General features: G+C 46.3%; 1 protein-coding gene and 1 long non-coding RNA gene across 4 annotated transcripts in view; one reads left to right on the plus strand and one right to left on the minus strand.

Annotated features, from left to right (window-relative positions):
* The window catches only part of ADCK1 (aarF domain containing kinase 1), a 96,141-nt gene that overhangs the window by 83,144 nt on the left and 2,292 nt on the right, over positions 1-10,705 (minus strand). The window contains exons 1-2 of one of the 3 annotated variants that reach the window (XM_031048728.2): positions 1,767-1,782; positions 640-793 (exon numbers count right to left, since the gene is read on the minus strand). The exons of 1 other annotated variant lie outside the window; for it this stretch is intronic. The gene's annotated coding sequence lies outside the window, so the exon portion shown is untranslated. Of the gene's footprint in view, positions 1-639; positions 794-1,766; positions 1,828-10,705 lie in introns of those variants that run through there. One more of the 3 variants, XM_005148870.3, reaches the window with a different exon arrangement.
* Positions 8,321-10,201, plus strand: LOC115946476 (uncharacterized). The gene is made up of 3 exons (XR_004080546.1): positions 8,321-8,433; positions 8,615-8,703; positions 10,022-10,201. It is a non-coding gene; the product is annotated as an uncharacterized lncRNA (long non-coding RNA).

Consider the following 10,705-nt stretch of genomic DNA (forward strand, 5'->3'; position numbering starts at 1 on the left):
TGTGAACCTCAAGATAAATTTTGGTATGTCCTTTTATTTCCTTACAAGCCCTAGGTAACTTTGAGACAGAAAAGCTGAGATGTATCTGTCAGCACCCATCAGAGCTGCCTAGAGCACCCCAGTGCTTTCTCCTATTGAAAGGGAAAGTTGGCTACTAAGGACTCCTCTGAAGCTACAATGAAACTCAAGAGAAAATATACCTGGCGACTTGGCTGCAGAACAATGAACATGCACTTCCTCCCCACCTCACCCTAACCCCCCCCAAAAAAGCTGTCCTCTTCCCCCACACCCCCACTAAAATTCTAGAAATGTTAGGGCTTCTTCCTGTAGGCCTGATCTCCTTCGACCAGACAAGAAATCTCTACTGTATCCTCTGTCACCTTCAAAAGGCATTTCCCACAAAGTGTTTTAATGAAATCATTTCTGCTCCTGGTATGCTTTTGTAAAATTTCATCTATTGGAAAGTAAAAGGTGCAAACAGGGACATTTTTTTAACACAGAAAATATTCTTCACTTTTTCATTATATTTTTCCTTCACTTTATTACTTCACATTCTAAAAGAACTTCACTTCACATACTAAAAGAACATTTACTTGAAAGCAGAATGCAAGTCCATCTGTTCTTGCAACTTATTCCTACCTGAAGCTATAATCTGCAGTTCGTGACATCACATCTATTGCCATACCCGCCAGCTGTACGTCATGAACAGAAGATGGGAACTTTAAGTAGCAAATAAACAGGCAGAGCAGCAGAGCTCTTCAGCAACAAAGTTCATGCTTTCATGCTTAATGTGCTGTACCAATAAAAAGGAAAGAATTTAAATCCCTTCAATATAAGGTACAGAAATGGAACTGTCAGAAATTAATTGTATTTTAAAGTTTTGCATAAGGTGTCGAGGACTCTTTTCCATGTAAATGAGCCATTGCGGCACCTCTAGGGGTATCCATCCTGAAGACTCTGTCAGCTGCGAAATACGCCCCAGATGTCACTGCCTCTCGCTAGCCAGGCCTGCGCAGATCAGTCACCTCCAGCTCTTCTCTCACTTAGGTGAGCTAGCTCCTGTGGCTTCCACACAACTGCACACCCTCCTCCCCTTTCCTCACAGCCGGGAGCTGTGCTTCCCCTGTTCCCCTCGGGGCGGTCGGAACGGATTTCACGGGTCGCAGGACGGGAGGTCACGGCTGTTCTCCCGGAGGTGACCCCCTGGAGGCCGGCCTCAGCCACCAGCCCAGGCCCGTGCCCGCAGCACCGCGCCCTCCCGAGGCCCGGGAGCGCCGGGGAGAGCTGACCACCCCCGAGGTCTCTGGGCACCACGCACCCGAGGTCGCTGCAAAGCCCTGGCCAGGTCAATCCGCCCTCTGCGGCCAGCGCCGCAGCAGCGCGGCCCAAGGTCTACCCGTGAAGGACGCGAGAGGCCAGCTCCGGCCGCTGTTAGCTCTCCTTCAGACGTGCCCCGCCGCGCCTCAGGAAGCACGCCCGCGCCCCGCGCCCCCCGCCGCTCCCGCCTTCAGAAACAGCCCCGACCCCGCCGAGCCCTGCGGCGACAAAGCCTCTGTCCCCGGGGCCTGCGACTGCGGTGGGCGACCGCCCCTGGGCCCGGAGCCCCCCGTCCGCCAGCACCAGCAGGGGCACAGAAGGGCCGAACCAAGCCGAGGTTTCCAAGGCCGCAACAAGAGGTGGAAGGGCAGCGAGGGCCCCAGTCCGTCCCCGCCAGACCCTCCGCCACTGCGTCGACCCCTCCGCCGGCGCCCGCAGCCGGCACTTACCGCCGAGCCGGCACTTCAACTCCCGCGCGCCCAGCCGTCTGCTGCCCCCTCCGCCTCGCACATGGTACACCCTCTCCCGCGCGGCATGCTGGGAAATGTGGTCTCCGGCCGCGGCCGCTGGGACGGCGGGGGCGCGGTAGCACTGTAAGGGGCGTCCACTGGGTGAGCCCACCGGGGAGCGGCACCGGGGGGGGGACAGCCACAGCTGGGCCACGCTGCGCACCGGCGGCCCCTTATAGGGCTGCGCGGACCCCAGCTCCTAACGGGAGTGAAAGAGGTGCATGGGTAGCAGTCCCGGTTCGGAGTGAAGTAAGGTAACATGGCATCTGCTCTGCCGGCGGGGCTCCCAGCCCTGCACGGATGCCGGAGAGACATCCTCGCTCTTCGCGAAACAGTCGCAGGCTTTATGGTATTTCAGTTGGTTTTCAGCGTTTTCTCAGTGAAAGCCCTGCAGGAGGGAGAAGGTATATATATATGTATGGGTACATGTGCACATCTATCAGAAATCATGAGGGAAAGCACAAATGCCAAACTCGGACATCAGAGCACTCTTTCTCTAGACCTATGAGAGGTGTCAGAGGGGCACTGGTGCTTTATCGACTAGAAGTCAGAACTGCTCTTTAGGGAAAGGTGTGTATTTGACCAAGGCGCTGTGAACACTTGGTGAGCCTGGCTTCTGCAGCACATGAGGATTCCGTGTGAGCACCATCACCTATGCCACTGTAGCACACGGGCTGGCAATGCCAAGCCTGCACCCTGTGCTAACAGAGTGCTCTGACCCCTGGGCTTCTGGCAGTGGAGCTCAACACCTGCCCTGCTCCTGCTGAACTGTCGTGGTTTAAACCAAGTCCCCCTACTCCCGGAGAGTTAGGAAGGAGAATCCAAAGAATGTAGCCCCCACGGATTGAGATAAGAACGGTTTAATAGCTAAGGCATAACACAAAACCCCTACTGCCATTTACTACTACAAATACTAATGATACAGCAAACAGCAAGTGAAAAGAATACAACACCCCACCAGCCACCGACCCATAACTCACTCCACCCTGCCCGGCCGAGCACCATGTGCTCCCTCCTCCATTTTTCTCCAGAGCTCTCCCCCTCCAGCCTTCTCTTTCCCAGTATGCATCCTGGGCATCACGTGCTATGGTATGGAATACCTCTTTGGCTAGCCTGGGTCAGGTGTCCTGTCTCTCCTTCCTCCCAGACTCCCCCTGGCTGGAAAAAACCTTGAACAAAAACACCCTCAAAACATGCTCAAACCATGACATTATCCACCCCTTATTCCATACCATTCACGTCATGCCCAGATCCCACATTTTCAATACACCATCACTCTTAAGTCCACCCCTCGATCATGAGACATCTCTAAGTTGCATCTCTGGACTGATAGCCTGAAGTATCTGGGCCCACCAAAATCATTCACCATCCCCTTCAGCAGTTCTACAGCTTGCTGCTGGGGACTCCATACAGCTGCCTTCCACCTCCAATGCTTCCAAAGCACTGGAGGGGCCCAGTGGATCAGATACCCGGCTATACTGTCCCACATGCCCTGCCACTCATGACTGTCCAGCCTTGGGAACAGTCTACTGGTGCTCCTATGTACTTGTCTAAACTTAGACAAGACCCAGACCTGACTCTGCTTAACTTTTGGGATCAGACAAAATGGTTGTGGATGGAACACACTCTGTGTGTGTGCCACCATGCCGAAAACCATCACAATCAGCAGGCAGGTCCCAAGGGCACGCAAAAGCCATTCATAACCGTCAGAACTCTCAGCTGCCTGTGTTGCACTTGTCACTGGGGCTGATGTAGCTGCCCTGCTTGCCAGCTCTCCCACCACCAGCTTCTCTTCTCCCAAGTCTGGATCTTCCTCCTCTGCCCTGCTGGGAAATGCTGCGTGGTCTCCTGCCTCCTGCTGGGGCTCGGCGGGTGACTTCCGGGGAATATTCTCGGATGCTGCGGGGTTCGGAACGGCGGCAGGACTCGGTTCCTCCTCTGCCTTGCTGGGAAGTGCTGCGTAGTCTCCTGCATCCTGCTGGGGGTCGGCGGGCGACTTCCGGGGAACACTCTCGGCCGTCGGAGGGTCGGGAACGGCCGCAGGACTTACCCTCCCCACAGGCTGATCCCCCTGCTCAGCTACCGCCCTGCTCCGCTCCTCCCCCGCCTGCTCCCGCTGCTCTGCCACAGCCGTTTGGCTCCCCGTGCCGCTCTCCCTGGCAGCCTCAGCTGCCGGCAGCTCCCGGGGCCGCTCCTTCCTGGCTTCACGCAGCTCCACACAGACGACGACGAGGATAAGGACAAGGACGGCGAAGAGCAGCGGGACGGCCTGGTACAAGTTCAAGTCCACGGCCACGTCCATCCCCCCCTGCTGCCGGAGCCCCACCGTATTACAAGCCTCCGACACAAACACAAACACATCCAATCCATACACCAAGTACCCGGTAAAATCCCGAGACAGCGAGATCCAGAGAAAAACCTCTAAGAGCCAATAAATCAGCATTGTGACAAGAGACCATAAATCCGCTCAGATCTGTTCTTATCTCCAACCCTCGGGCCCCACGTTGGGCGCCAAAAATGTCGTGGTTTAAACCAAGTCCCCCTACTCCCGGAGAGTTAGGAAGGAGAATCCAAAGAATGTAGCCCCCACGGATTGAGATAAGAACGGTTTAATAGCTAAGGCATAACACAAAACCCCTACTGCCATTTACTACTACAAATACTAATGATACAGCAAACAGCAAGTGAAAAGAATACAACACCCCACCAGCCACCGACCCATAACTCACTCCACCCTGCCCGGCCGAGCACCATGTGCTCCCTCCTCCATTTTTCTCCAGAGCTCTCCCCCTCCAGCCTTCTCTTTCCCAGTATGCATCCTGGGCATCACGTGCTATGGTATGGAATACCTCTTTGGCTAGCCTGGGTCAGGTGTCCTGTCTCTCCTTCCTCCCAGACTCCCCCTGGCTGGAAAAAACCTTGAACAAAAACACCCTCAAAACATGCTCAAACCATGACATGAACATAAAACAATGTTGTCCATCATGTGGTCAGATCCTCAAGCAGCGTAAATTGATAGCATAAGCTATGCAGCTGTACTTAGCTTTTATCTTTTGGTGCTTAGTATCAGCTTATATTTAAGGGTGTAATTCCAAGAACTGGTGTTCTCCATCCAAGAGAATGAACCTTTAAAACAGGTGTGTTCATCAAGAATGAAAGAGCTGTTGGTAACAAGGAAAAGTAATTGCGGAATGGAAGAAAGCTCTCTCTGCAGCTAACCTCTAGCTCCTTACAATAAGCAGTGAAAATGATAATAAATGTTATAATATTCAAGGTTCAATGCAAACCAAATCTTCTCCCCAAAGTCTACTCTTGTGTTACATTAAAAGAGAAAGAATAAAGCAGAGAATGAAAAACATGTTGCTGGATAATCATAAATAGTGTAAGAGATTCATATTCCATGGAGAAAGTACCTAGCTTGATAGTCACCCCCTTGAAACTTAGTATTTCTGATTGAACTTCTCTCCCATTGTGAAAAGAAGGAAACTCAATGGTATTTCCAGTCTTTTGGTATCTTCCTGATAAGGAGAACCTGCAATTCAATAATCTGCAAACCCATAGTAGGAAATCGAATGTATGTGGGACAGAGTTTAAGACACCATTTACCACCATTAATCCTTAATACTTTAAAAGGATGCCAAAAACCAAACCCAGAATGAGACCAAAAGGGTCTTAATAATTCTTTGAGAAGTAGTGTTTCCAGCAGGACTCTGGAAACACTGAAAAATCCAGGAAAGCATCAACACACTGCATTTCCATTAATATTTGTAGGGATACAGCTGCATTCAAAAAGGTAGAGATGGGGGAAAAGGAATGAAAAACACTTGAAGGAAAAGGTCTCAGCTTCTAGAAGTAATAAACCAGGATGTTCTGCTCAGGGCAAGGTCCTGATGACCATCTGGGATGAACAGGTTTTTCATCCAACCCCTGCAAAGTGCTGTAAACGTAAACTGTCCAGCTTCTCCCCAGCTGTGGGACAATAGTATATTAAAGATTTTCCTAAACGATCAACATAATATTGGGAATTTTTCCTGGGTTCCCTTTTTGTTTCCATCTGGCTTCACTTCACTTTTGTTTTCCCTAATTGTCTCCCACAGCAGACATGAACATAAATGCTTGCACAATGTGGGCTTCTTGCTGAATATTATCTAAGGAACAAAGCAGCTACAAATTATGAAGGGCAGCGTTAAGGGTAATTAACCTGCCAGCATGCTGAAGATACAAGGCCCACACAGCCAGTTGCTGCATCAGCCATATGATAGCAAAACTGTCTACAATCCCATAAGTTTCCTTCCTTTCTTGGACAGATGGGAGCTTTTGAACTGCTTGGGGGCCAGTGAAGCACCCCAGCTTAGTCTTGGAACATTACAAATTGTGTAGGAAAGACTATTTGTTGGAAGGAAGCTTTAGAGTTTAGAGGGTGGTGTTAAATGAGGAAGAAAACAGAAATTCAGGGAGACGTGTACGTGATGTACTACTGAGAAAATGAAAGTAATGAGTACAGGATGAACACGAAGTAGCCACTGTGAATCACAGAATAAAATAAGCGTAGAAATATGAGCAAAAGATCAATCACTCCTGTATCTACTACACCCTGTGGAAGTTTTGCTATAGATCTTTGCATCTGCACATTCACAACCTCCATGGCTCAGGATAATACTGGGCATAATAGCAGGACATCCATTCAAAGCTACTGTGATATTGCATATAAAATTCCAAAATAGACTGTAACCTCAGCACAACCACTGATTTCTGCTCACAGTTTGCTGCTTCTGCCCAGGATGCTTAAGATTGTTGCCCATGCTATCAATCCCATGCTTTAACTGCTAGATCACGCATGCTGGCAAAGCTCCCAGCAAAGGGAGCAGGTCAGTATCTGATTTTTGCTGGCCTCTCCTGGAAAAGCTATGGGAGGTTGCTTCAGATTAATTCTGTTCCTTGCAGCTCTTGGTTAAACAGGCCGATGCTGGGTCAGCTGCGCAGAGGCAGGGGGAAAGAGGCTTTTGTAGTATAACAATGCTGTGTGCCAATGTGCAGTGGGCAATTATGTAACCAATGCTAAATCTTTCTATAATTAGAACAAGCACCTAGTTAGAGTGATCAGAGCTCTTTTGTGTGAGCCTGCACAGGGTACAAAAAAAAGAGCTCGGCTAGAAAGAAAGATGCTGGCTTGATTTCCCTTTCCCTTTCAACTGATGAATAAATTAAATCTCAGATTACCCCAAATTGCTGTGAAAGACAAAAAGCAAAAAGTGCTTCCTTTTCATTCTTGTTGAAGACATTTGCATCCCAGGTGTGAATCTCATGAAATGCAAAAACAAACCGAGAGACTCGGGCCTCTCTGTCCCAAGCACCAGAGCAGGAGGAGCAGCCAGACTGCCTGAAGAGAGGACAGAAGGTCAGCATCAGCCTTCTTTACTGAGAATCAACCTCTTTTTTGGATTTGCTTTGAAGAGGAATATGACAAGGTATCTGGAAGGTCTGATTTATACCAGACATTCCTCACATACAGGAGAAGACACAGGAAGAGAGATCAAAACAGTCACAGAAAGCTGCTTCTACAAATCTGTGGGCTCAGAGAACCAGCTTAACAAGGAAACATGAAAAGGTATAGGGAGAAATTGCTACCAGTGCAGTGGGAAGGAAGAAGAGCTTGACCCAGCAGGTCCTTCTTTACTCTTCTGATCTGTCCTGCCACTTTGTGGATGGTCAACAACACAAATGTTGAGGCAGATCCATCTTCTGCAGCTATAAACAAGTTCAGCTCTTAAAGTGACTGTGACAGTGCCAATTCATGCAAGTTGGAGATCTGGCTGCTGGGATCTCTGCTGCTACAGATCTGTACTTCTGAAATATTTTGATTATTTTCTGGTTAGTTCAGGTCACCAGAAGAAATATTACAAATACCACTGTATAAGGGTTGACCGATGTGCAAATCAACACGGAAGACAGGAAGCAAAACAACCTGCCTGGAGATAAATCCAGAAGATAGCTTAACATAGTCCCACAGTTCTTCTGCTGGGCCTAACCCACCCATGTTCTTGGTCCAACTTTAAACGGAGACTGGCAGGTTTTGCCTTTAGATCAGTAATGGAAAGCTCAGAGTTGACTCTGGAAGCCATTATATTTTAGAATAGACTCTTCTTACAAATCATACTGTAGAGACAACATTTGGGTAAGACAAAATGTTTCTTGACAGAAACATGCCCATTGCTCCAAGTCATTCAGCCCCTTCAAAGCAGTAGTGACTAAAGTCTGAGTGTGACAACAGAAAGTGATGTTCTACTTTCCATAGGTATGTTTTAGGTGACCTGCAAAATCTGCTTCTACTAGTATTTTGAAAAACCTTTGTTCATCTTTGTTGCCCAATATCCATATAGACAATTGCACACCACCTCCATACATCTCTCTTACAATTTCTGCTGGCAAAAAAAATACTCTTTATTTTGTTTGCTAAAGCTATTGGTGGCTAAAGGATATCCCACTTTTTCTTGTAGGTTATTGGGAAGTGTCACTGGCCCACCATGTCCTGTGTGAAAAGATGATGTTTATCAACCAGGAATGGAATGCTTCCAAAACATTTGCAAAACACCCAGGAGTCTGGAAGGTATTACAAAAGTACAAGAAATAATTTTTGCCTGAGAAAGTTTAATTTTCTGCAAAGAACAACAAGTAATAGAAATTAAACCAGCCTCCCTTTCACTCATTCCAGAGAATGCAGACAGAGCTCAGAGAAATTAAAGATTTTTACAAAAGCACTAACAGACCTTCTGATCTTCTTCCCCCAGCTATAATTATTCCTTCTGAATGCTGCCTGTAACCCCTAAGGGAGTGTGAAGTGCAGGGGTTGCTGATGTGACTGAACTTTTCCATCTAGGTAAATCTCTTCTTTTTCATTGTTTAGCATCTTACCTGTGGCATAATTTATCCCTTGAGTTAAGAAGTGTCATTTATTTTGATCATTTCTATCTCACAATGTGTAGTGTCTGTTAGGCATACAGATATCTGGTATTCTATTACTTTGTAATGTCATCTTCATTTGTTACAAGATATTTCATGAACCATTTAATTCTGTATTTGCAAATGTGAAAAGTGCTGAAGTAGATAAAAATGTTAACAGCCTAAATCTACCCCAAAAGACTCCTTGGAATGCATCAGAAATATGTTCTCAAAACCAGTTGTGGTATTCTTATCAAACTAAAATCATCCCTGCTGACAACCATGCCAAGGTTTAAGTCCTCTGCAGAGCCTGAACTCTTTACTCACCACACAGAGGATCAATTTGGCACAATCATTTTGTGGACAAAGGATGGATGTGGAAACCTGCTAGCATTAATGTCCAGAAATGTTAAGCAAAAAATACTGTGGTAAAAAAAAAGAGAAAAGAATTAATCCTTTCTTAGAGACAGATTTATATCTAGGGAAATGTGTTCAATGATCCCAGAACCATTCCTTGCCTAATGTTTCTTTTTATCAAAGCTCTACCAGAGCAGGCATCTCTGAACCATTACCATGTCTGCTTCAGGTAAAGTACAGAATGAGGAGATACAAGAAAATGCACACAGATGATCAGTTCAGAAGAGAATATTAATTTTTGTCTGATGCTGTATATATTGTGGGACATTGTTTCACCTCTGTGTTTCTGTATGGTCCTGTATGGTTGCTCACACCTGCCCAAAGCAGATCTTGTAATAGTGGAAGCATCTCTTCCCAAGAGACTTCAGCTTTGATTAGAAGATAACAAAAGATTGAAAAGTGAGCACCTCCCACAGTTTCCCGAAGGTTAATCACTCTCAGTGTTAAGTATTTCTGCCTAATTTCTTGTTGGAATTTCCCCAATTTCCACTTGCAGTCAGTGGTTCTTGTTTTGCCTGCCTCCGTGAGATGAAAGAGTACATTCAAGTCTTGTATTTCTAGCTTCTATAGGTACACATACTGGATAGGCAGATCACTTCTCAATCTTTGTGTAATGAGCAAACCATATAAAATGTTTTCATTTGCTCACTTTGATAATTTCTCCTTGTGGTTGACAATAAGAACAAAAAAATTGAGTTCACCTTATTTTAATCTGGCAATTTAACATTTACCTTTTCAAACTTCACCACAAAACAAGCTTACTGTATTTCCCCTACACTTCCAATTAACACTAGCCTTATATTGTGTTTAAAGTCTTCTAACCCTCTTCTGTCTTCCAGCATTGTTTTATAAACTTCAATGCCACAACAACACAGAGTCCCTCTAGAGTTCACCATGTTCCTGCTTCTACATCCATGGGCTGCATGAGGCTGTTTGTGACTTCATAGAACCAGAAATTCATGCTAAGCTGCTTCTCTCTCAGGCCAGGTTCAATGATAACTATGTAAATTATTTATTTCTTTGCTCTGCTGATTAAAATATAAAAAATAAACAGTTTTCTCATTTCAAGAAGAAAATATAAAAAAAAAACCCAACCCAAACAAAAACCAACCAAAAAAACAACATAAAACCCAAAACCAAACCAAAACCAACCCCCCCAAACCTCCCCCCAAAAAACAAAAACAAAACAAAGAAAACCCACAAAACAAAACATTTTTGACCAGTCAAACCTTATATATAAGCATTTTCTAGGTTTGATATGTGATAGGCAATGCAGAGCAGGGGCAAGAACTTATTCACAGCTGGATTAGAAGTACGTGCATAAAATAATGACTGATATGCTCACAGAGCCATATGGTTGAATAAGCTTGTACAGCCCTTTCTTACCATATGGTCCATTCTGTCCAGTACAAAGAGCCTTATGTATTCACAAACTTGAAATTAGCCAACTCTGACACCAAAATTAAACCACATAAAATAGTTCAAGAGGAAGAAAATAAAGTATTAAAAAGAACCAGTGTTGC

This window comes from Melopsittacus undulatus, chromosome 4, assembly GCF_012275295.1.
Source record: "Melopsittacus undulatus isolate bMelUnd1 chromosome 4, bMelUnd1.mat.Z, whole genome shotgun sequence".
In the NCBI taxonomy this organism is placed as follows: domain Eukaryota; kingdom Metazoa; phylum Chordata; class Aves; order Psittaciformes; family Psittaculidae; genus Melopsittacus; species Melopsittacus undulatus.